Here is a 27,638-nt window from a genome sequence, read left to right on the forward strand (position 1 = left end):
AATTCAATGATTTTTAGTATACTCATGTGCTGCATAACAACATTTCTGTCAATTATGAACTGTGTATAAGATGGTGGTCCCATAAGATTAGTACCATATAGCTGGGTATGTAGTAGACTCTATCATCTAGGTTTGTGAAATACACTCTGTGATGTTCTCACATTGATGAAATTTCCTAACGCACTTCACAGCATGTATCCCAGTCATTAAGCAACACAGGACTGTGTATTTATAGGGTTGTGCAACCATCACCACAATCAATTTTAGAATCAATTTTCATAATCCCACAGCCTTTAGCACTCACCTCCTGAGTCCCAAATACCACCATCCCCAACCCTAATCTACTTCCTGTCTCTGTATTTTCTATTCTGGATATTTCATATGAATGGGATCATACATTATGTAGTCTTTTGTGACTGGCTCCTTTCACTTAGTGTAACATTTTCAAGGTTCTTACATGTTGTAGCCTTTATCAGTACTTCATTCCTTTTTAATGCCAAATAATATTCCTTTGAATAGATAGACTACATTTGATTTACCCATCCAGTTGATGGACATTTGGTTTGTTTCCAGTTTTGGGCTATTATGAATAATGCTGCTATGAACATTCGTGTACAAGATTTTGTGTAGACATAAGTTTTCATCTCTCGGGTATATACCAAGAAATTGAATTACTGGGTCATCTGGTAACTCTATGTTTAATCACTTGAGGAAGTGTCAGATTGTTTTCCAAAGCAACCATTTACATTCCCACTAGAAAATGAGAGTTCTAGTTTCTCCACATCCAGGCCACACTTGTTACAGTCTGTGTTTTTTTGTTTTGTTTTGTTTATTATAGCCATCCTGGTTGAGTGTGAAGTGATATCTTGTAGTTCTGATTTGTATTTTTCTGATGGGTAATGATGTTGAGCATCTTTTCATGTGCTTATTGGCTATTTGTATATCTTTTTTTTTTTTTTTTTTTTTGCTGAGGAAGATTCACCTTGAGCTAACATCTGTGCCAATCTTCCTCTATTTCTTATGTGGTTTGCCACCACAGCATGGCCAGCGATGAGTAGTCTAGGTCTGTGCCTGGGAACTGAACCTGGGCCACTGAAGTGGAGCATGCCGAACTTAACCACTAAGCCACAGGACGTATATCTTCTTTAGAGACATGTCAGTTCAGATCCTTGGCTCATTTTTTAATTAGGTTGTCTTTTTATCACTGAGTTATAATAGTTCTTGATACATTTTAGATACAAATCCCTAGTCAGCTATCTGATTTGCAAATATATTCTCCCATCCTATGCGTTGTCTTTTCACTTTCTTGATGTTGTCCTTTGAAGGATAAACATTTTTACTTTTCATGAAATCCAGTTAATCAAATTAATTCTTTCGTGGTTTGTGCTTGTGGTGTCATATCTAAGAAATCATGGCCTAATCCAAGGTCCTGAAGATTTACCCCTATGCTTTTCTCTTAAGAGTTTTAGTTTTAGCTTGTCATTTAAGTTTTGATCTGTTTTGAGTTAATTTTTCTATCCAGCTTCATTCTTTTGCATGTGGATATGCCCAAACTGACACTTAAAGATCACTATACTCTACATCTGCAGAACATTCTTTTCAAGGAATACTCCCAAGAATAAACTATATGCAGGCCATGAACAAGTCTCAATACATTTAGAAGGCTTGATATCATACAGAGTATTATATTAGAAATTAGTAACAATAAGATATCGAGAAAATCCCCCAAATATTTGGAGATTAAGCAATACATTTCCAAACAAAACACAGATAAAAGAAATCACAAGGGAAATTAGAAAATACTTCTAATTATATGATAATGAAAACTCAACATGCTTAAAGGGAAAGTTATAGTTTTAAGTGTCTATATTGGAAAAGCAAAAAACTACGAAAATCTAAACTTCTACTTTAAGAACTAGAAAAAAAAGAGCAAATTAAGCCCAAACTAATAGCAAAGGGAATACTTACTATGTAAAAATTATACACTTGAATATATAGACAGATTAGTAGAAAATAATCCCAGAGTTAACAGTTATTTTGGGGTGATAAAACAAAAATAATATTTTATTTGCGTATAGTTTTTGTTATTTTTAAATTTTTATTGATTGACCATCTGTTACTTTTACAATAAGAACTTAAAATGTTAATATTGTCAAAATTTTAAAATAATCTAGAATAAAATACCAAGTATGTGCCATACTAAACATGACCAGGAAAATAATCACATTCGTGAATTCCAAGAGGGAGAAGAAGTTTCTCAATTAAAAGAGATCTAAGAGACATATCAATCAGAAGCAATGTGTGAACCTTGTTTGAATCCTGATTAATGCAAACCAACCATAAAAATATATATATATATAAGACCATAGGGGAAATTTTAACACTAACTGGATATTTTATGCTTCTGAGGAAATTTTAAATTTTTAGGCATGAGAATGGAACTGTGACTATGTTTTAAAGTCCTTATCTTTTAGAGATTAATAACATATTAATCATTTATGTATCTAATATGTACTAATACATACAAAGAACTCATGTAATGATCTATGTAAGTCATTTTTAAATGATTTGATGAAATGATATGATGTCTAGATATACTTCAAAACAATCTAGTAGTAGCGGGGAAAAGAGCCGGCAGAGGTATATATGAAACAAGATTGGTCATGTGCTGCTAAAGGCTGAAGCTGGGTGATGGGTACATGGAGTTCATTATACTGGTTCTTCTATTTTTGTATTTATTTGAAACTTTCTAATATAAGTTTTTTGGGTTGTAAAAGAACAAAAAGTAACCAAAGGCAGTTCATTGGGCAATTGGTGTTAAATTTGAGTAGCAGTGTATTGAAGGGTATTGTCTTAGACAATTTGGTCTGCTATAACAAAAATGTCATAGACTGGGTGACTTAAGCAATGAGCACTTATGTCTCAGTTGTGGAGGCTGAGGAATCCAGATCAAGGTGCTGTTAGATTCCACATCTGGTGAGGGCCCTTGTCCTGTTTCACAAACTGCTGTCTTCTCTGTGTCCTCACACGGTAGAAGAGGCTAGGGAGCTCTGTGGGGTCTCTTTTACAACGACAATGATTCCATTCATGAGGGCTCCACCCTCTTGACCTAATCACCTCCCAAAGGCCCCACCTCCTTATACCATCACACTGTGGGTTAGGATTTCAACATATGAATTTGAGGGGGAGACAAACATCAGTCCATTACAGGTGTAAAAACTGTGTTAATATTCCAGATAGAGTCCTTGAGATACTCTGCAGATTCTATACAACGTGAAATCTCAGCCGGTACTCAAGGACATCTCAGCCGGTACTCAAGGACATCTCAGCCGGTACTCAAGGACACCGAACAGTACAGCCCAGTGAAATTAACTCTGGTTACATTACAAGCCTCTTAGTTGTCATTGTTCCATATGGGACTGGCTTCATGGGGAGGAAAGATACAATAAAACAATCACACTTGAGATTTAGAAGACTCTTAGTAAGCAAAGTCATTGGATCTTAGAACATAATAAAGGCATAAGCCAAAGACATGCTTCATTTGCTGGGGGCAGAGGAGGGAGAGGGTCTCCTTAAAGGAGTAGTTTTAAATATGAAGTACTTTAGAATAGGGAATGAAAGAAATTATATTAAATTTCCACATAAAGAGTACACTGCAAAACTGCCCACACTTTTCAGGAAATGAAACGATATAATACACAAACAAGCTAATAAAAATTGGCTCTGAAAAGTGCAGGAAGACTTAACCATCAACTCTTCTGAACCATACAGATGATCCATCCCCTTCTGTGCGTAACTAAGGAAGCTGTCATCCTCAGCCTAGTTCCCGGAAATAGCAAAATATTTATTTATTTTCTTATACTTAGATAGATGTTGAAGGCTTGGTTTTCATCAGGTTTTTTTTTTTAAGATTTTATTTTTCCTTTTTCTCCCCAAAGCCCCCTGGTACATAGTTTTGTATATTTTAGTTGTGGGTCCTTCTAGTTGTGGCATGTGGGACGCCACCTCAACACGACCTGATGAGCGGTGCCATGTCCAGTCCCAGGAGCCGAACCAGCAAAACCCTGAACTGCTGAAGCGGAGCCCACGAACTTAACGACTCGGCCACAGGGCTGGCCCCTCATCAGTTTTTTATATAAAAACCAAGCCCTACTTTAATACTTCAAGCCAGCTTTTTAGTTATACACTTGAAAAGTGTCTGCCATAGCTATCAAAAAAGCAAAAAAAAAAGATTTTTCTCCATGATAATATGAAGCTTGCCACCTAAAAAGTGCTTAACAAATGACCATAAATAGAACATTCCTTTTTGTTGTATAATAAGCCCCTATTCTGTGGCACATACTGAGCTAGATTCTGGAATTATAATCTACTCGGGAAAACCTTCTGTCGTCGTTCCCTCCTCCCCTCTCCCCTCGGTTTAAGTTAGGAACCCTCTCCTCTGATTTCTCACGTTATCCTGCTTCCTCCACTCAGAACAATTTTGTACCACACTTGTCTGTCCCTCCCTGACTGTGAGCATCCTGAGGGCAAGGAGCTGCACCTCATCCATCTCTGTATCCCACGCAGTAGCACAATGCCACACAGAAATATCCAGTGAATGTCTGGTGGATAAAAGCGTCTCATGCAAGAGAAAAACAGGTAAAAAGACAACTGCAGCAATGTCCTTGGTGTCGTAGTGGAGTTTTATACAGGTGCTATGAGACTACAGAAAAGGACATAGCCATTATTAGATGGAAAGTGAGGGAATTTTTCTAGGGAGGATGAGATTTGAGCCAAGTTTTGAAGGATACGTAGGAGATAATCTCATCAACAAGGTAGAGGGTAGGGACATAAGTGGGAATGATGTTCCAGGTAGAATGTCATTCCAGGACCAGGCGTGAAACAGCCATGCTTCTTCGAAACAGCCAAGTCCTAGACAGCTGGAGCAATCAGCAATATCCAGACTGAGAAACTCTACAGGTCAAATCATCCAATTTCCTCAACAATCAATTACAGAAGAGAAAAAAAGATGGAAGGAGGACCTGAGACTTAAAAAGGCTTAAAATTCATATATTTTAAAAAGCAAAACTAGAGAATATTCAAGGATGCCTATTGGTGTGATGAAATTATGAAGAAATGCAAAGATTAAAATAAAAATCTGCATACTTTTATTGGAGAGGCAGGGAACTGTGAGTGGGACAGGGGACACAGAGAGGCTTCTAGGGTGGCTGGCAAAGTTGTTTTCTGACCTGAGTGATGTTCACCACAAGAATGTTCACCATGTAATAATTCATTAAAGTACAAATTTCTTTTTTGTGGTTTTCTTTTTATCTATGTTGTATTTTACATTTTAAAAGTTTTTAAAATTAAAAAAAAAGCAACTACACTAAAAGACCTCTCTAAATTGGACCTTGGACACTGATTTAATGCAGGTCATCTCAGCAAGCTGGAGACCACTCATTATAGTCAGTTTTTGGATGCAGAGAAGTTAACAATTTTGATAAACATATATTTCAGGTGGCTTTCTAATGTTGATATTAAATCCAGTAAGGGATGAACTTGGAAAAATAAATAGTGTTACCCAAACTTAAAACTCAACTTTTTTTCTATTGTAGCATAAAAACAAAGAGCTAAACCACAAAATTGAAGAATCTCGTCATTAGGCAAGATCTTAGTGGTCAATTAGTCCCATCATTATACAATTATATCTCATATCCCATCTACAATATGGATGAGGAATAGCCCTCTAACTTTTACTTGAAAACTTTCAGCAAAGGAGAATTTACACAGTCTTTCTAAAATGATGTAGATATGTAAGCCAAGGAACAGAAACTGATCACCGTAAATCAACCACTCAAATGTTCATGTGCTCAGATCATAGGCACTGGACACATTTTGTTATGCAGTATAACCAAAAAGCCAAATTATTATTTCAATGTTACCACCATTGCTCAAAATATTTTGGAACTCCTTTTTTGGAATTTCCTCCAGAATGTACCTTGTTTTCTTTTGAATATGCTCAAGAATAATAAATCTTAAAATCATAAACACCAATTTGTTAGAGCTGTAAAGGACTTCAGAGATCATCCAGTGTGCCCTCCTCATTTATAAATAAGGAAGTTGACATTTAGAGAGGTTTGTCCCTGGTGACAGAATATGGTTTTCAGAAGCAGTCAAGTCAGTGTTTTCAAGGACAGTGAATACTTCTATTCATTCATTCAATAAACAGTTATTAGTGTTTGTGCCAGGTACTGTGCTAAATAATAGGAAGCAGAAAGGAAATACAACATCAGACTTTGACCTGGAAGAACGGACAATATTGTCGAGGAGAAGAGGGATGGTATACAGGTAAATAACTAAACAAGCTCAATATTGTAATTGCCGTGAGAGAAATATACACAAGCTACCTTGAAAGCACTCGGAAGGTACACCTAACCATGCCTGGAAGATTAAAGGTTTCCTGAAAGCAGTGACAACTGAATGGAGACCGAAGGAATTAGCAACTTAGTCAGGAAAAGACAGAGTATGAACCCAAAAAAAGCACCCTTATATAACTTCCAGAGGAGAAAGGGAGAGAAAGCATGGCACATCCAGGGAACATCAGGTCCTTAGGTCTCGCTAGCACAGAGAGTAAGGGTGTTGTGTGTGCTTGAAAGAGGGCATCATGGGAGAGGATGAGGCCAGAGAGACCAGAGGCTCTGAATACTGTGTTAAGAAGTCTGACGGGGTGAAAGAGATGAAAGAATGAGAGCTTTTAATGAAATCTTTGGGATGGAGAGAAGTCGATAAATATGTGAGGAATGAAGGAAACAGAATTAACAGGAGACATGAAGGGAATGGAGGTAAGGAGACTAGAAATGAAGGAAGGAAGGAAAGAAAGAAGGGAGGAAGAGAGGGAGGCGAGAAGTCCAGAATGAGTCCCAGGTTTCTCTCTGTCTTGGATAACTGGGAGATTATTGAGATGGAAACACAGGAGGAGGGACAAGTTGGCAAGAGAGGACAATGTGACATGTTCCCTTAAGGCATACTGAAAGTCTGTGGAAAATTCAGATAGAGATATCCAGAAGATAACCAGCTATATGAATCTGGAGCTCAAAAAAGAAATCTATGATAAAAATAAACATTGGTAATCATAGCAAACAATGACTGCCTTGGGCACACAGGCTGCACCTAACCCACAGAGGGAGATATAAAATGGCTAAAATCCTCTAGAACAGTGTGGAGCAGGTGTGAATTAAAAGGCAAAGGAGAGAATCCTGGGGAGCACCAACACTGACGGGAGCAGAGGATGCAGAGCAAGCAGAGCCTGGAAAACAATGGTCAGACCACGCCAGTGCAGGAAGCTATGTATATACACACCTGATACCTACACCACACACACACACATTCAGAAACTAAGGGACAAAACTGTTATTCTTTGTAGATCATACAATTTTCTACATTAAAAATCAAGAGACTAAAAGCAATGTGACATTCTGGATTGGATCCTGGAACAGAAAAGGACGTTCGTGGAAAAAGTGGTGAAATCCAAATAAAGTCTGTACTTTAGTTAATAGTAATGTACCAGTATCAGCTTTTTCAGTTTTGACAAAAGTGCCACAGTTATGTAAGAAGTTACCCTTAGGGAAAGCTGGGTAAAGGGTACAGGGGAACTCTGTAAAATCTCTGCAACTCTTCTATAAATCTAAAATTATTCCCAAGTAAAAAGTTTCTTAAAAGTCAAAATAAAATACAAATGAACTATTGGAAATTATTCAGCAAAGTTGCTTGATATAAGAATATATAAAAATCAATTGAATTTCTGTAACCTAAAACAAACTGTTAGAACATGTAATTATTTAAAAAAGATACCACTGTGATAATAACTAAATTATATTAATATTTAAATTAAAATTACAGAACTTTAATGAAAGTCATTTTTAAAAGACTTAAAAAGGAGCTATGCATACTTACAAAGGAGAAGACTCAATATAGTTGAGATGTCACTTCTCCTCCCAAATATTCTATAAATTTAACGAAACCCCAAGAGAGTGGTCAGAGATAAAAGACCAAGAGAGAGTAAAAACCAAGTGAAGACAGATCTCAAGCAGGACCTTTAAAAAGCCCCTCAGTGTCAAACGGTACAGAAGAAGTCAGGTTAATATAAGACTGAAAAGTATCCACTGGGTTTAACCACAGTAAAAATTTGGAAACAGTGAATGCAAACAACTTCAAGAAGTTTGACTGAAATAAACCATAGAAACTAGTTTGTAGCGCTCAGAAAAAGTAACACAGTGTCAAATGCATGGATTTTCGAGTCAGACAGAACTGGACCAAAATCAGGCTTCATCACTTCCTAGCTGAGCTTACCACCTCACCTGCACAATGCAAAATAATTGCTATTACACAAGGTTATAGGGATGATTAGATGATCTCAGACCTCCTTCCATATGTAAAAGCTTTAGTACACAGTAATCATCAAATATGTTGGCCTCCTACTCTACCTGCTTCTTTTCTATTGCTTTGTTTTGAGATTCAAGGAATTATATTGTTTGTTAGGAAAACTGGTACTTGATCAAGGACGTAAGAATATCTAGGAGAGGGTAAGTATGACCTACAAAATGTGGCTGTGGCATACTTCAAAAATGTGCCATTTATGCTGTAGATAATGTCTCACCGTGGTGAGGCTGATTCTTTACCTATAGCAAATAAATTTATAGTTTCACTATTCTCAAGACAAATAAACTAAGTGGTACTTACTGCAAAGAAGACACAGACAAGAAACCAGTGGGTTATGCCTTGGAATTTACTCATCATTTACTTGTGAATTTCAGTTCCAAGAAGACTACTAAATCTCAGTTATTTTTTGACTCAAAAACATAATTCTATTGGGAACTCTATCACTCAGTTTTAAATTAAAAATGTTGTTTTGAATGAGTAAGTAAGAAATTAAAATGTGTGCAGTGTTCTGAGATGAGGATGTCGGGAAAGATGAGTTCTTGTCATCTGTAGACCAATATAGTGAACCTTGAAATACAGTATGAGACAACTGCTTTCTCATTATCTTCGTGTACTAAATTGAGAGTTTTTGTTTGCTTCAGTTCCATATTACTTACATAGGAAATAATATTAATGGTTGCCCAACTAAAGAAACACCATGTAGTTGCCACTGGAATGTAAGCTGCATGAGGGCAGAGACTTTGTAGATCTTGGTTACCATTGTTTTTCTAGCTCCAAGAATAGTTCCTGATGCCTAAGAGGCAACAAATACCATTTTGTTGAATGAATGGATAAATAATAAACACAGGATAATAGATTGAGAAATTGTATAAATTGTCACCCAATTTAATGCTGTATACCAGGCACGGAAAACTTCTAACACAGAGATAACTGACAGAGGAGCCTAGGTCACAAAAGAAACTCATGCGCCAGAAATGAAAAACTTTATATCTCCAGATAAATTATGTGCAAGATGACAGGAGTGGAGATATATTACAATAGAGGCAGAGCAGCCATTTCAGAGGAATTGCCTTGCATGTCTTGTTTTCTTTATTTTCCCAAATGGACCAGACCACCAGCACTCCAATAAGTCAGTAAGGACAAGAATATCTGGTTTGTAAGGACTGATAAAACTGGACTTTGCTGATGACCAAATCATTAACAAATCAATGAAGTACAAGTTTGTCCTTTCCCCATCTGGCTCAAATGAACTCATTCTTAATACAACTTACCTCATCTTCCTTCTTTTTCCCCATGAAAACCCTGAGCCCCTCTCCATTAATTGGAGCACATTTGAGTTTCTACTTGAATCTGTGTCTCCCAAATGGCAATCCTCGAGACTCCAAATAAACTTTTTGCTTCTCTTGCAGTTTATGCCTCTTATTCGTTGACATTAGGGAGTACTTGAAATAATCATCAGATAAATAACAAAGATCAGTAACCTAATTTATTTATTCCTTCCTTTTTTTGATGAACAAAACACAAATATGACTAACAAGCTTCACACAGCCCCTCTCATTAAACTTTCATTTTTTTCTAATTTCCTTTTGCAAATCATCCCAGAACTCCAAAACCACACATTCCATTCTCTTCACAACTCAACTAGGTAGGTAAGTTTATAGATAAGAAAATTAGAAATACACATAGTTCATTAAAATTCTTAGCAACTCCAATTTGCAAAGAAGGTTAAAACTGGACATAACGTGAAAGAAAAAAAAAACAAGAAGGAAGAAAGGAAAGGAGGAAAGAACTTGGAAATCCATGAATTCCTTCATCACTACTCAATCAGGTCATGGCTTTATGAGTCTGTTGAATCTTTATGAGGATCAATTGTTAAATCCATAAAGTAGAAATTGTTTTTATTATGGACACTGAAGACTGTTGATGATGACAAAACATTTTAAACAGTTTAAATAAAAATAAGTATGATATACATCTAAAATACCAAATTTCTTGCCACAATTATTTTACTTTTAAGCCATAACATTTAATTTCTGCAATAAAAAAATGAAAATATACAGCTGATTTATGCAAAGACAAGGCTGTTACAAGCAATTCCAATCCATAAAAACCTTTAAAAAAATCGATTTCCTCCAGTATCTCTTCCACTGGATTTCGTACTTCATGTCCTAAAACAGAAGTGACTGGGCTAGCTGAGCTACACATAAGAGCAAGTGTAATACAATGCCTGAAAAGCTGTAGACATCAGATGATTCCTGATCCTTCTAATAACACAGCAGCTTATTTAAGAATGGCAATGGCTTTTACTTCTATAGTGGTATCAGGTAATTAAGTCAGATTGACAGCAAGAAAGAGGAAAAGACTATGTGGCATCTTGTGGCACTCCAGAAGCTCCAGGTGCAATACAGGGTCAAAGTAGGGCTGCAGAGCAGCAAAGATAACTTCAAAGATGGAGAGGAAAAAGAGTTCACAGTTCCAACACTCATCAGTAAATAGTCAAAACAGGTTAACAGGTAGAGAAAACACCTTCCCTCACCCTTTCCACAGCTGCCAGGGCCTCCTGACAGTATCTGACTTACCCTAGTGTCAGGAAGAGGCCAGAAATGCTCTGCCACCAAGCACATTTCTTGGCCTGCTTTATGGAGGTAGTGTAATTCAAGCAGGAAAATTCCATCAACCTTTGGCAGGGGCATTTTCTGGCAAGAATAGTCGCCAGAATAGTTGCCAGAAGTTGAAGTCTCGGTAATCTGTACTTCAAGACCCCACACTGTCTCCTGGCACAGCAACATAAAGCAACACTGAGAACATGCATCCACAAACACCAGCTTCCACCTACAAAGTCATCAACCCTATAAAGCGTTAAATGGTCTTTTCTTCCCAGAGGCCAACTGTTGGAGAAATGTTTCTAAAAATGTCAGCCAGAAAATCATAGAATTGCAGAATAGATTGGTGGCTGCCAGAGGTGGCGTTGGTGGAATGAGTGTGGCCCTGAAGGCAACCTGAGGAATCCTTGTGATGAGGAAAGTGTTCTGTATCTTGGCTGTGTCAGTGTCATATCCCGGCTGTCATATTGTACTACAGTATTGCAAGATGTTACCATTGGGGAAAACTGGGCACAAGGCACATGGCATCTCTCTGTATTATTTCTTATAAGTGCACATGAATCAATAATTACTCTAAATAAAAAAATTAATTAAAAAAAATCAGCCAACTAGTTCAAAATCTCATCTCTTTAATAATTAACATTTGAAATATGTGCTTTAAGACACATGGATTTATTTGAGAGAAAAAAATTAAAGCCAAGTCATGTAAAGAAGATAGATTCCTCTTGATATTATTTTTACTGTAACTTCAGTTTCCATGGTAGAAGAGAAATGGAAGAAATTGAGAACCCATAGGTAGAATAACCCATAGACCAAAAAATTAGCCTCCAACTGTATATAGGTTTTTTTCATTCTACAACTCATTGCTGACTCACTATGAGCTGGTCCTATGGAGGCACATGGAATAAGACACAATACAATACAATATAATATAAAAATCAGATGCAAAGTTTCAGTTAATACTAAACTTTAAGGATTTTATCCTAAGAATCATGGGGAAAATTTATGAAATGATTCTAAGAGGAATCAATATTTGAAAATTATTTTTTGATGGCTTATCAAATTCTCATTATCAAATTCTCAATTATTCAGAGGCTCATTATGTGGTCTGTGGGCTATTCTGCCACCATGGGTTCTCAATTTCTTCCATTCTCTGTTCTTCATAGCCTCTGAATACTTCCACTAGAAGGTGAGGGGAGAGGGGGCAAGGAAAGAAGAATGAAGCTCAAATATCACTTACATTACCTGTTTGTGGCCATATTAAAAACTTCAGGGGTAGTAGGGGGTTATGTAAAGAGAAAACAAGAAGATTGTGCCTCAGCTAGCTGACTGTATACAAATTTTTCTATTTTTCATTAGTAAAAGAACTTCAAGAACTGCTCTGGTGACCCCAGAACCTGAGATCACTTCACATTTCTTTGTGTTTCCTACAATGTTTACTGAATAAACAGGAAGCTCATCGGCCCCTGGCACAGGCATCTGCGCCACTCATGAGAAAATGTCTTCTGGCAGAGGCCTTCCGAAGCGGGAGGTGGGAACACCAGGTCTTAGAAGAGCTGCTCTGCTGTCTGAGGCCAGCCGCAGACAGGCCTTTGAGGAAGTCAATATCCTAAGACGGAACAAATTGTTGAAAGTCAGACCTTCAGTCAGAGTTGGCCACTGCTATAAGCTGAGAAATATTTTCACTGAAAACCAACGGCGAATGTTTCTAAATTTTAGTTCTATAATACAAATCAATTCTTGAAAAATCCTTATCAAGCCCTTTGGTTGGTCTCAGAGTAAATGGAATTCGGCGTTCAAGGAACACTGTGAAAACACTTGTACCAAAAGCAGGTTGGCAAACTCAATGGCGTACAGGGACCAGGCAAGTAACACACAGGAGTGGAGCAGCTTGGTGAAAAGATGAAGAGGAGTAGGGAATAGCGGGGGCTGTGATAAACCACAAAACCCACCCCCCAACTTAGGGGGCAGCCACCACTCAGCGCCAGCCAAGCGCAGAGTTTAAACTCTGTATCACACACAGAGAGTCTGTGACAGGAATTTGGCTTGTGGGTCACCAATTAAAAATTTCTGTATCAAAGGCTATTAACCTGGCCAGAGCACCCTGAAATCACAAGCAGCTCAAATAAAGATTAACAACAAAAATATAAGCTGCCTCAAGCAAGTATTTTTGCAACCAACATACCCAAGAGATGGAGCACCTCCTGATTACAGCCTTTTCTTGGCGATTCTTTCTCCTTTTTTCCAATGCTTCTTGGATGATTGGAGAGAGCCTGAGGTTTCTCTCAAAGTTAAATGCTCCATAGAGATAATGCAACCAGCTGGGTCGGCCATGCCCCTCCCCTAGGGGTGAACGCCAATTAGCTGGGCTGTTTGTGTTCCTGGCACTTCTTTCTGGATTGAAGTGTTCAGATTCATCTACAAAAATCACACAATTCAGGCAGCTCCAGAACAGAAAACAGAGCGGCAAGTGTGTGCCTGAGAAAGGAGGAGCTTCGGGGGAAAGGCACACAGGGGCACAGGGTGGGGAAGGGAAGCCGCCCAGAGTGTTCCAGTTATTTCACTGCACTCTCCCACACAGTCATTCTATTTGACTGGTAAAATCATTAAGAAAACACCTTTCAAAGTAGGCTTAAGACAAGAGAGTTTTATGTGACTCTCATGAAAATAGCCCGAGGAGCACGTCTCTCAATCAATGACGAGCATTACTGCAGCCTCCACTTCGGAAAACCCTGCTTCCAGCCAAGAGCTCAAGGCCCATCTCCAAACTTCTGAGGAGGCCCTCCCAAGGAAAATTCTTCCCTGCATCCCCTGCATGACATAGCTGGTGGACGGAGCGGGAAGCTGGCAACAGCTCCTTTGCCTGAAAGTCTCCGGGAAGAAACAGGGCCCCTTCTTCAGCTGTGCTGAGAATTTAAAGGAACAAAACAAGATCACAGGGCAAAAAAGCCATGGCTCCATCCCAACAACGCAGCTGCCTTGAAGTCGGAGTCAATAAAGTTAAGTGGACTACTCCGGAGCTGAGTTCTTTAAAATAGGATATTTGAATCTGTGGTTGAAAGTTGGTGAGGTGGGAGAGAGTCCTCAAAAACGTTTGCCACTTCCTTCCAGGTACACAGTCTACACAGCAGAACTGAGATCCGAACCCAGATCTTCCAACATCTCAATTACTGAGGTTAAATGCTATCACTGGTTTCACAAAAATACTATGCCTTCAGAACGGAAATGAACAGTATCAAAGTAATGGCAGTGCATAACTGAATGTGCTTGTTAACTTCCTTAGCTTAATGCCTTTCTACATTAATCACTTTAAAATGTTTCCTCATACAAGCAGCAAACTATTGTTTCAATGTTTTATTTTTAAAATTTTTATCTGATCCCAAGGCTCATAGATCTAAAAAAGAAAAAATATAACGGCTTTCTCTTCCCATGTTCCTACCACGTTCTATATGCTCCATCTACAGAAGAAACTGGCACTCTCACTATACAGTGTAACCAGCTAAAGTCACCCAGCTACAGTCTCAGTGTCCAGAGCACGTGTATTGAGTGCTTAACAAACGTCTACTTTTAATGGTGAAGATAATTTGTGAAACTGCATTCTGCATCTATCTCCATTTAATAAGACCATACACCCTTTTATTTGACTTTGTTGATGTTAATTTTAGTTTCTAAAAAGTATGAATATAACCAATTGCTTATATACTTCATCCAGTAAACATTTATGAAGCACTTGTGTGCCAAACACAGCACTAGAACACGCGCCCTGGCACCCCTGATAACAATAAAACCAGGCTATGCGGATGTCTAACCCAGCTGAGCCAGGAGTGCAAAGAACAAAAGACAGCTCAAGATTTTTAAAAATTAAGGAACTCCATTAAAGGAGATCTAATTTCTAACCCCTTGAAATATCAGATTCCTCCTTTTCCTCCTACCTAATTCTCAAAAACACAAACAGCAACAATAAAATCCCTTCAACTTTACATCTTGCCCTCAGGACTTTTGCTCTGCCTCCACACTGCCTCCTCCCTTCCCCTCTGTGTTCTAAGATATTTATAATGTAGATGGACTTATACTCTGTTATGAAGTACCTTCCCTCCTCACTCTCTGATTCTGGAGGGTAGATAACATATAAGAGTGAAAAAAAGAGTGGTATAAAAGGGAGTAGAGTCAGACAAATAAAGGACTCAGAAAAACAAGCAGAAAGGTTAGGTTTAATGCAATGAGAACTATAAATAAACTGCAGCTTCTTAAAAATAAATGCATCCATGTTTATGTGGTGTTCACATAAAATATACTTGAAAGGCTATTGCAGCTATTCATGTGTAAGATAATAAGGACATGGACTTTGATGGTGGCAGTGAGGGTGGAGAACAAAGGAATAAATACCAGGGTTTCATGAAGTCTACATGTTGCTAAAAAAAATGAGAATGGGGAAAAAACTTGTGTTTAGGTTTTCAACTTGGAAATAAGAAACTGATAGGGAATAATTTGGGAAGAAAGTTGATAAAATAAGGATATCCACCTTGTGATCCAGCACCAGCTCCACACTCATCAAAAAGAACAATGAATTGGGGCTGGTCCTGTGGCTGAGTGGTTAAGTTTGTGCACTCCGCTGCAGGCGGCCCAGTGTTTTGTTGGTTCGAATCCTGGGCGCGGACATGGCACTGCTCATCAAACCACACTGAGGCAGCGTCCCACATGCCACAACCAGGAGGACCCACAACGAAGAATATACAACTATGTACTGGGGGGCTTTGGGAAGAAAAAGGAAAAAATAAAATCTTGGAAAAAAAAAAAGAACAATGAATTGCTTATTTGATTGGAAGTGAAGTTAGTTAGGTTCAAGCTAACAGAGTGACATCCAAATGAAGATGGTTTCCACACAGCAGGGCTGGATGCGGCAGACTTATTTTGGTGGCTCCAGGGAACCATACCTCTTGATAGTCATGCCTTGTGTAGCCCCTCCCGCATTGACTCCAGTCTTGGGCCACACTGACTGAACTTAGTCAATGGGACATTAGCAAACCTGATGCAAACAGTACTTACACATTGGAGCTTGCTCTCTTGGAACCTCTGCTCTTGAGATCCAGCCACTATGTAAGGAGGCCCAAGTCAGTCTCATGAAGAGATCACACGGAGAAAGAAAGAGGTCCTTAGGCTTCCAGTTCCCCCTGCCAAGTGCCAGACATGTAAGCAAAGCCATCTTAGATATTCGTCTCCCAGCCACCATTTGACTGCAGCGACATGAGCAATCCCAAGCTATATTAGCAGAAAAACCATTCAGCTGAACCACAGTCAATCTACAGAATCAGGAGAAATAATAAAATGGTTATTTTAGGCCATTAAATTTTGAGATGTTCATTACACAACAATAGATAATTGAAGCACTGGAGGAGAGATGAGATATAAGTCTGTAAAAGGCAGATTTAGGAATAATAAACAACAGTCACAGCTAGCATCCATTAAAGGCTTATCATTTGACAGTACTATACTAAATACTCTGCCTGCGTTATTCTGTGTTAATAATACTCACAACAATACTAACACAGTAGCTATCATTAGCTAGTATCCCCACTTGGCAGATGAGGAAACTGGTATTTAAAGAAATTAAGTAACTTACCTAAGATTGTACAACTAGAAAGGCACAGATGGGACATAAACCCAGGTCTACCTGTCACCTGCACAGCCGTGAAAGATGAAGCCATGAGAATAACCTTAACAGAGGAGTGAGAATAAAGAACAAGGCTATGGGTAGTGATAGGGCCAGCTGTTCGACACATTCTAGCTAAGGAATCAATGCTAGCCCCTAAGTAGAAAGCCAGTTCCTGCTTGTTCTACCTCTGTACTTCAACTCTGGTAAAAACAGTGTCTCCTAGAGCCACATTTAGAGTCACCTTTTGGCTAATGGAGTCTGGCCTCACATATCTATCGCCCATATCATTAGGATCACACTCTGGCCATCTCCAGGGACAGGCCCGACATGAAGTGTCCTCTTTTCTGGGCTCATACTCTTTTCCTTTGGCCATGCCTAGTTCTGATTACATTAGCAGCCCTCCCCAAAAACTGATTTTTTGAACCTCTAGCAGAATTTGAGTCAAAAATCCTTAGAACTTGGCCCTTAGAAATCATCTAGTCCAGACTTTTCAAAGATAAGGAAGCCAAGTCCCAGGTTGGTAAATTGCTTTCCCCAAGGTCACCCAATGACCTCTGGTCAAAGATCAGCAGTCCTAATCCTCCTCTATTGCTGACAGCTGAACCACACTGTCCCTGGAAAGGGTATCACTCTTAGCATTTCCTCATTGGCCATTCTTCAAGGAATAGCTGGTTGAAATAATGCTAAAATTGTGCCTTGTTCCAAGCAATCAGTTGTGTGGGAATGGAGGAGGTAGGGGGTAAGCCAGGGAATGGATGGAAATACCAAGAAGAGGTCTTATCTTCCCAAAAAAAGCTTCTTATACTATGTCTTTTTATTCCTTATACTCTGTTTTAACACTAATAAAAAGACAGAGTTAACTGCTATAGTTTATAAAGTTAAAAAAAAAGTCATAAAAGTACACAAGTAGTAAAGTAAATAGCTTCTGGCTCTAGAAGTCACACTTCCATCCCAAAAAAGGAGCTTAAAATCACAACTATTGGGTGTATTTCCTTCCCCTCTGCCACAAAGCCTAGTCATTTTGTTTTCTTTTGCTTCTTTCTCCTTGTCAGATGTGGAACCACTCTCTGGAGAGAGCCCAAGGGCCCCCCACCACTCATTCCTCAGGAGTTGTGCATATGAAAGTCTGTTTCAGCCTAAATCTTCTCTTGCTTGTTCTCAGGTGTGTGTTTGTTTTTTCTTTCTTTCTTTCCCTCTTCTACTTTCTACTTCTCTTACCCTGTCTGCTCTCCTGACTCAATTCTTTCTGCGTCCTCCCAAAGATATGTGATGCTATGTAAAGAAAGAAAAAAATCCAGACATCTATAGAGGCGTCCACTGTGGTCTCAGGACTACTTATGGAGGAATAAGGAAAGACTGGAGGCACAGAAAGTGCTTCTGTTTGAGATGCTCTGACTTGAAATCTCTTATCTCAGGTATGGAAGAGAGTCTGGCCTTCTCAAGTAAATTGTTCCAAGACCAGAAACAAATATATCTCACTTTGCTCAACTCACACCTTTGACTGTAATTATGTATTTTTCCCAAGAATTTCTAAGTGTTCTACTGGCTGTCTCTAAGGGAATAGTGATTTTCACATGAAGAGAAGAAGATTCAGAAACTAGGCACATTCTTTCAGGCAATACAAGGGATCAAACTCCTGATTTGCATTTTTTCAGATTCATGGAAAGAACTTTTAAACCAAGAAAAGGCTTTATAGATCATCTGTTCCAATACCGATTTTCTAAAATAGAAAACCAGCTCCCTACCCAAAGATGTTTTCCTCACCCCATCTAGACCTCTCCCCTTGCAACACTCAAGTCCTCAGGGCCACTGGTCACCATGTGCCATGACACCACTGGGAGCTCAGCACAGTGGAGTCCAGCTAATTCTCCTGAATGGACTTTTTCAACTGGGAACAGGTTCCTCCCATCTTAGGTAATTAAGACTTTTTCTGGCTTTCCACAATGGCATCTACACAACTATTACTTTCCCACTACCATACTAAAGTCTTTCCTCCTTCAAGGTTCATGCTATGTGGGTATGACACCCTCTCTTCCTCCTTGTTGGTGCCATCCATTGATTGGTCATTGTCACTCACTGAAAACTTTGGAATTTGGCACCCCACATCTCGTCATCATCTTGAAAGACTTCATCATTCATGTAGGAGACTCACCAACACCCTAGCCTCAAAGATCCTTGGCTTGGGGCTGGCCGGTGGCACAGCAGTTAAGTGTGCACGTTCTGCTTTGGCAGCCTGGGGTTCACCAGTTCGGATCCCGGGTGCGGACATAGCACCACTTGGCAAGCCATGCTGTGGCAGGCGTCCCACATATAAAGTGGAGGAAGATGAGCCCTAATGTTAGCTCAGGGCTAATGTTCCTCAAAAAAAAAGATCCTTGGCTTATCAAAACTTGCAACCTGTATTTACCACTCTCATGGCCAGGCCATCATTCAAGAGCTGCTTCCTCTTAAACTCCAATATGGTATAATCTCCTTTCCCTCTGCTGGTTTTTCAGCCTCATTGACTTTACTAATCCCAACTCTACGTTTATCTACCAGTCCTTAGCTTCTTCGGCTTCCCTTCCTTATCAGTCTAAACTCTGGAGCATCATTCAGTTCTCCTGCTTCTTCTTTCTAGCACTTCTAAGGCCAAGACCCAATTCTGGATCAATATAGCCATTTGGCTTCTCCACTCCTGCATTTGCATTGTTGACCATACACAACGGAAATGTATCTGGAAATGACACAACCATCCAAACTGGTGTACTAGGACTGTGAGGTCTCCCTGACTCAGGTGGGTCCTCAGCCAAGTGTTCAGTAACTGAGGGCATATCCCAGTTTCTCTTTCCTCTCGCGTTCTCTACAGTAGCTGTATCAACTTACACCATGCTCCACAAACTGCCCAGCCTGCAGCCACACCTCTCTCTTGGAGAGAACGTCAACTACTACCGCAAAAAAAAAACTAAGTATCACAGATGTGAAGTCTCTTAACGTTCCCATACCTAAAAACTTGTCCACTCACACTGTGCTAGCCAAGATGAACTCATCACTTAGTGGAACACATTCATCTCTTTTTTTACAGCAACTAAGCCACCAAAAAGAGTTTGTCACTTTGTGCCACTTTGCTACAATATTAGCACACTGACATATTTGTGTATTTGGTAATATTCTGGCATGGCCTTTTAGCTTCCCAGTGGGGAGGCATCTTGACCCTCAGACACAAAGATAAAGAGACCCAGTCAAGGAAACCCAACTGTCCAGGGTGCAGGCAAGGGAGATGTGCAGGACCTGGAAGGACTCCCCTGCTCGTGGCCCAGCAGTGATGTATTCGGAAAAGAGGGATGCATCCGACATCCACCTTCCCTGACTTCTGTGTCATCTTAGACTTCTCAGGAGGCTGGGACAACCTAAACCAGAAGTGCCTCTAGTTATGCTGATATCCCTGCTTCTCATCAAGGTAGTTTTCCTCCACAAGAAAGGAGGATGATGCTATGACAAAAGCAACAGACATTCCCAATCACAGAACAGAATTCGACTTTAAAAAAAAACTAGCACCTGTTCTACCTAATCAGACTGTAGCCTCAGCTCCCCTCTGCCATCCAGATTCTCAGGAACGGGCATCTGAGGCCAGCGCAGCTCTGTGACAAGAGAAGAGCAGGGGAGCCTTTGGAGGAGAGGGCAGCTGACAGAGACAGGGACAGCAGCAATCTCACCCACGACCACAGGTCTCCAGCATGGAGGCAAGAACAGCCTAAAACATTTCCACAGGTAGGTGATCTTATTGGGAATTCTTTATTGTTTAATCTTATAATGTCATTCTTCTGGAATAAGATTATTCTTGTTTTCAGAAATCCTAAAGAAGTAAAACTAATCCACACATGTGGGGGGAAGGAAAAGAGAAACCAGAAGAGAGAAGCTAGACTCCATGTCCCCTGGTGAGCACCAGCCATGGAAGGAGGAGCCTCCTTAGGGCCTCAGCGGTGAGCTGGGAACCAAAGCAAAACTAAACCTCTCAGGACTGACAGGCCAGTCTAGCGCCTCCATCAGGAACTCTCTGACCCACGTCCTTGGGGCATCACAGTGAATAAGTTGGTCCTATCCAAGATAGGGCTTATTCACTCTTCTCTGGACATTCAGGCCAGCGTGGGATCTATGCCAACAAGGGCCCTGTGATGTTTAATTTTATGTGTCAACTTGGCTGAGCCACGGTGCCCAGATATTTGGTTAAACATTATTCTGGATGTGTCTGTGAAGGTGTTTTTGGATGAGATTTACATTTACATCGGCATACTTTGAGTAAAGCAGATTGCTCTCCGTAATACAGAACAAATGACTGACCTCCCCTAAGCAAGAAGGAATTCTGCCAGCAGATGGCCTTTTGGACTTGAACCACAACATTGGCTCTTCCCTGGGTCTCCAGCCTGACAGGCCTGGACTTGCCAGCTCCGATAATCACATGAGCCAATTCCTTAAAAGCAATCAATCTCTATCTGTGTGTGTGTATTTTATATATCATATATATCATATATATCTCCTATTGGTTCTGTTTCTCTGGAGAACACTAATATAGGCCTCCTAAAAATGGAATTGCTAGGTCAACAGGCTATCAGCATCTGTCCTGTCAGAGCCCCAGGCAGCATTTCCACACAGCACGGCTATCCTCTATGATGAGACTCCAAAGCCTGATTGACTTCCAGTGAGCACTGCTGCTCATCTACCAAAGCCAGTCCATAGGGACAGTCCAAAATGGACCTGTACTACTCTCCTCCCATCCCAGAGTCTCCTTCCTTCCATTAAACTTAATCCATCCCTGGTTCTGATCCAGTCCCTTCCCATCTCTCCCAAGTCATTGTTCCATTAATATAGGAGGAGTTTCCCAAAGAACGCAGTTATGATTCTCGCATCTTAGAGAAGTAAAATACATTATGCAGAATATGTTTAGATTTAAATTTGGGGTGTGCTTTGACTTAGAACATAGAGTGACTTAGAAATAATGTTCTGCTTTCAAGTATAGTATCATTTCCCTAAGCAACGTAAAGCAGTTGTGCTGATAATGATCAAGGGCCTGCACCTGTGAGTGGGACTTAGGCGGAAATAAGCCAAGAGTGAGGAGTGGGCTCCTTCTAAGGGGCAGGTGCAGGTTGAGCAATGCTCCAACCATCAACTGGTGTGCTGTGTCCATCTGTGCAACTGATGACCAAGACCCAGCCACAGCTCTGCCCTCCCAAGAGAGGAATCTTCTGGTTACCAGCCTATTCCTCTCCTTCCCTTCACATTCATGCACCCCGAGATTAGCATCCAACATCTGCCTCCACTCCCTCACACCCCATGCATTCTTCTTGGAAATTTTATATAAATATATATGGATACATTATTCTCCGAATACATAGGTAAAGAAGTAAAGATTCCCCTTCATGTATTCCCCAATCCCATTCCCCCTCCAAAGTCAGGAGCACTTGTTAGCAGTTTGGTATGTATCCTTTTCAGACCTTAGTCTACAAATTTACTCCACAAGTATATAGTTCTTTTGTGTGTATGCATTTTCACAAATGTGGTAATATTTTCAGTATTATTCCAATAATCTCCATTTTTCACTTGACGAAATGGAGACCCTTCTATTCCAGTGCGTATGCATCACTTACGATGTGCCAGGCAGTGGTCTGAGAGGTTCACGTTTCTCAGCTGGACGACTGCAATAACTTCCTGTCTCCCTGCTTCCACCCTAATACCCTGCAATCACCCCCACACACCTGCCTGAGTGATTTTACAAAAGCCCGAATCTGATCCTCTTATTCCCCTGATTAAAACCCTTCGTTGACTCCCCACTGCCTCAAGGGCAAAGACCAAATCGGTCAGCATGGCTTACAAGGCCCATCAGAATGCAGGCCCTGCCTTTGTGGCTGGCCGTACTTCTCACCACAGCCCTAGACTCCAGCCATGCCAAACTGCTTGCAGTTCCCAAAACATACCAAACCGGCTGCTGCTTCCTTGGCCTTCATGCCCTTATTTGCCTTCCAAGAAAAATTAGTTGAGTTGCAAAACATATATGTAAACAACTAAATGAATTCTCCTGCTGGAACGAGGTATCAGCCACATCACTGTTAAAAGTTGGGTGGGGGGGGTGGTCTAAGAAATATTATAACTTTGCTTTAGGATAAGAATCCAAAGCATCGCTTTTTGGTGGTAATTAGATAACAGGGTCAGCTGCTTAGCAAACACTTACTTGCCTCCCAACACCCAGTTGAGCAGTCACTCGTGTTTGAGGCCTTCTCTGACTTTCCTGTTAGAATCGACTATCCTCCTTAGTAGGACCTTATTTTGCCCAGGACACAACGCAGCAAAGCAGTCACAAATTGGTGAAGCCAGGATTAAGATTATCAGATTTGTTAAAAACAGGCCACATATTTGGCTTTCTAGAAGCCAGTAGCAATAACAAGTTTTCCAGAGACCATAAGGTTAAAACAAACTGGCTGCTAAGGATAAGCATAACTAGTCCTGACATGGTTACCAAAGAGAAATTTCTCCCAAGAGACCTCAGAGAGGACAGTATGTAATGAGATAAAGAAGAGCAGCCTTAAACATTTTTCAGAATTAACAGAGAGACAAGTTTCAGAGACGTTACTCAAAAATCACTCACCCTAAACTACCGGCTCACACCAACACATTCAAATTAGTTCTCTCATGACGGGCGGGAGACATACTTTAGGGTATCCAGTGATACTGTCCTTAACATATTTTGGACCACGGACAACTCTCTGAGGTTCTGATAAAATGCTACATATCCTCTCCTCAGAAAACACCCTGACATAATATTTTGCATCTATTTTCACGGGATCATAGAAACCTGAAGCTTGTCCATGGAACCCTCAGGTTAAAATTCCCAACCTGGAGGAGTACTATATATCCTTGAATCAGATTTCCATAAATAGTATTCCCCACAGTAGGACTTTTAAAAGGTTCTTCTCTCTGGCCTACCTGGAGAGCAGAACCATGTGCTTTAACTGTCAGCCATGGTAGACATCAGGTTCCTTCTAGAAAAAGAGAGGTGCCTAACAGGAGCACCCACTCACTTCTGGAGGTGATATCCATGGGCAAGGCCAAGAGTCTCCAGAATTCTACAAAACAAAAGCTCTACAGTTTCCATCATTAAGCATGGCCAAAAATAATCTAAGTCTGAAAAATCTTCAACGTAGGTGTAACCAAACAGATATCCCAACTGGGTTTTTTTCTAATCTCATTAAAACACTCAAAGAATATCTAACTTTGAGTAATGTAACTTCCTGGAGCGCTTTCCAAGAAAAATAAGTCGAGTTGCAAAACTTCTACGTAAATAACTAAAAAAATTTTCCTGCTGTATGAGAGTATTAGCTACACTGCTGTTACATTGTTGGGTGCAGTGTCTAGCAAAAATTATAACTCTGATTTAGAATAAAAATCTACAGCATCACTTTTTGGTGGTAATTAGGTAACAGGGTCAGCCATCTGTTAAGAATATCTTTAGATCACGATAATAAATCCATATCACTGATTTTCTTTAATTGTTTACCTTTTAGAGGGAGAACATACTTTCCAGTTCACTAAAAGTGATATGGTCCTTGGGCCCCGGCCCAGAAAGCCCAAACTTGAGAAACTCTAGACTCTCTCCTGAAGAAAACTACTTCTTTTGTAGAAGGTTGTTATGAGAAATTCGGTCAGATATTCCATTGAAAGCAACATATTAAGCCTAGAGATGTTCCTACTCTTCCCTTATTTTACCCTATTTACTGCTAACTGTGCTATTTTCTTTTCTCGGTATTCTCAAGCCTCTTGGGATTTTTTTCTGAGGACCTACATCAAGCTTACTACCTATCCATAGTTTCCAGAAAACATCTTTACCCCACTTCTTGATATCTATGACAACCACCCATCTGCTGGTAACTCTCCTACTTTCTATAATTCTTACGGACTTTCAGCGGTGCCCACATCTGTAAGCAATGTATGTACCAGGGGACTGGACTCTTTCTCGTCCACAATATTTTTCTGAGGAATAACACAATCAGAGCTACCCTTTGGAAAGATTACTCTGTCAAAGAACAATATCCAAATGATTAGACGGTGTTGTGGGCTGAACTGTATCCCCCCAAAATTCATATGTTGAAGCCCTGCACTTGAAGATGAAACATCTAAAGAGATGATTAAGTTAAAATGAGGCCACTAGGGTGGTTCAACATCCGCAAGTCAATCAACGTGATACACTACATCAACAAAATGAAAAACAAAAACCACATGATCATCTCAATAGATGCAGAGAAAGCATTCGACAAGATCCAACACCCATTTATGATAAAAACCCTCAGTAAAATGGGTATAGAAGGAAAGTACCTCAACATAATAAAGGCCATATATGATAGACCCACAGCCAACATCATACTCAATGGACAAAAACTGAAAGCCATCCCACTGAGGACAGGAACAAGACAAGGGTGCCCACTTTCACCACTCCTATTCAACATAGTACTGGAGGTGCTGGCCAGAGCAATTCGGCAGGAAAAAGAAATAAAAGGAATTCAAATAGGTAACGAAGAAGTAAAACTCTCGTTGTTTGCAGACAACATGATCTTATATATAGAAAACCCCAAAGAATCCACAGAAAAACTATTAGAAATAATCAACAACTACAGCAAAGTAGCAGGGTATAAAATTAACGTGCATAAATCAGTAGCATTTCTATACACTAACAATGAACTAACAGAAAAAGAACTCAAGAACTCAATCCCATTCACAATCGCAACGAAAAGAATAAAATACCTTGGGATAAACTTAACCAAGGAAGTGAAGGATCTATACAATGAAAACTACAAGACTTTCTTGAAAGAAATTGACGATGACACAAAGAGATGGAAAGACATTCCTTGCACATGGATTGGAAGAATAAACATAGTTAAAATGTCCATACTACCTAAAGCAATATACAGATTCAATGCTATCCCAATCAGAATCCCAAGAACATTCTTCACAGAAATTGAACAAACAATCCTAAAATTCATATGGGGCAACAAAAGACCGCAAATTGCTAAAGCAATCCTGAGCAAGAAAAACAAAGCCGGCGGAATCACAATCCCTGATTTCAAAACATACTACAAAGCTACAGTGATCAAAACAGCATGGTACTGGTACAAAAACAGGTCCACAGATCAATGGAACAGAATTGAAAGCCCAGAGATAAAACCACACATCTATGGACAGCTAATCTTCAACAAAGGAGCAGAGGGCCTACAATGGAGAAAAGAAAGTCTCTTCAACAAATGGTGCTGGGAAAACTGGACAGCCACATGCAAAAGATTGAAAATTGACCATTCTTTTTCACCACACACCAAAATAAACTCAAAATGGATCAAAGACCTAAAGATTAGGTCTGAGACAATAAGTCTTTTGGAAGAGAATATAGGCAGTACACTCTTTGACATCAGTTTCAAAAGAATCTTTTCGGACACTGTAACTCCTCAGTTGAGGGAAACAATAGAAAGAATAAACAAATGGGACTTCATCAGACTAAAGAGCTTCTTCAAGGCAAGGGAAAACAGGATTGAAACAAAAAAACAGCTCACTAATTGGGAAAAAATATTTACAAGCCACTTATCCGACAAAGGGTTAATCTCCATAATATACAAAGAACTCACACTGCTTAACAACAAAAAAACAAACAACCCGATCAAAAAATGGGCAGAGGACATGAACAGACATTTCTCAAAAGAAGATATGAATATGGCCAATAGACACATGAAAAGATGTTCATCATCGCTAATCATCAGGGAAATGCAAATCAAAACTACACTAAGATATCACCTTACACCCGTTAGATTGGCACAAACATCCAAAACCAAGAACGACAAATGTTGGAGAGGTTGTGGAGAAAGAGGAACCCTCATACACTGTTGGTGGGAATGCAAACTGGTACAGCCACTATGGAAAACAGTATGGAGATTTCTCAAAAAGTTAAAAATAGAAATACCCTATGACCCAGCCATCCCATTACTGGGTATCTATCCTAAGAACCTGATATCAGATATCTCAAGAGTCCGTTGCACCCCTACGTTCATCGCAGCATTATTTACAATAGCCAAGACGTGGAACCAGCCTACATGCCCAGAAACCAATGATTGGATAAAGAAGATGTGGTATATATACACAATGGAATACTACTCAGCCATAAAAAAAGACGAAATTGGCCCATTCACAACAACGTGGATGGACCTCGAGGGCATTATGTTAAGCGAAATAAGTCAGTCAGAGAAAGACGAACTCTATATGACTCCACTCATAGGTGGAAATTAGTATATTGATAAGGAGATCTGATCGGTGGTTACCAGGGAAAAGGGGGGGTGGGGGGAGGGCACAGAGGGGGAAGTGGTGTACCCACAACATGACTAACAAAAATGTACAACTGAAATCTCACAAGGTTGTAATCTATCATAACATTAATAAAAAAAAAAAAAAAATGAGGCCACTAGGGTGGGCCCCAACCCAATCTGACTGATGTCCCTACAAGAAGAGGTAATTTGCATGTGTGCACCCAGGGATGACCATGTGAAGAGGCAGCAAGCAGGCAGCCATCTGCAAGCCAAGGAGAGAGGCCTCAGAAGAAACCAAACCTGCAGACACCTTGATCCTGGACTTCCAGCCTCCAGAACTATGAGAAAACAAATTTCTGTTGTTTGAGCCACTCAGTCGGTAGTATTTCGCTATGGCAGCCCTAGCAAAGTAATACAGCTGGGATGGTTAGAAGGCAGGTGCAATAGTCAGGGAGAGAAATGGAGCAGCTGTGGCGAGAAGGCAGAGGTCAGCGTGAGTGCAGAAGATGCTGCAGAACGGAGATGCACAGGGCTCGAGACGGGGATGTGAGGACTGAGGAAAATGAAGGATAGAATGGCAAGAAAGATAGTGACACTGCTTAAAAATACAGGAGAGTCAAAAAAGGGGGCAAGTGATTTCAAAGAATGAGGACT

General features: G+C 40.0%; 1 protein-coding gene across 1 annotated transcript in view; it reads right to left on the reverse strand.

Moving 5' to 3' along the window:
* FGF2 (fibroblast growth factor 2) overlaps window positions 1–27,638 on the reverse strand; it is a 59,407-nt gene that overhangs the window by 20,548 nt on the left and 11,221 nt on the right. The gene's annotated exons all lie outside the window — the stretch shown is intronic.

Source organism: Equus przewalskii, chromosome 2, assembly GCF_037783145.1.
Source record: "Equus przewalskii isolate Varuska chromosome 2, EquPr2, whole genome shotgun sequence".
Classification (NCBI taxonomy): Eukaryota; Metazoa; Chordata; class Mammalia; order Perissodactyla; family Equidae; genus Equus; species Equus przewalskii.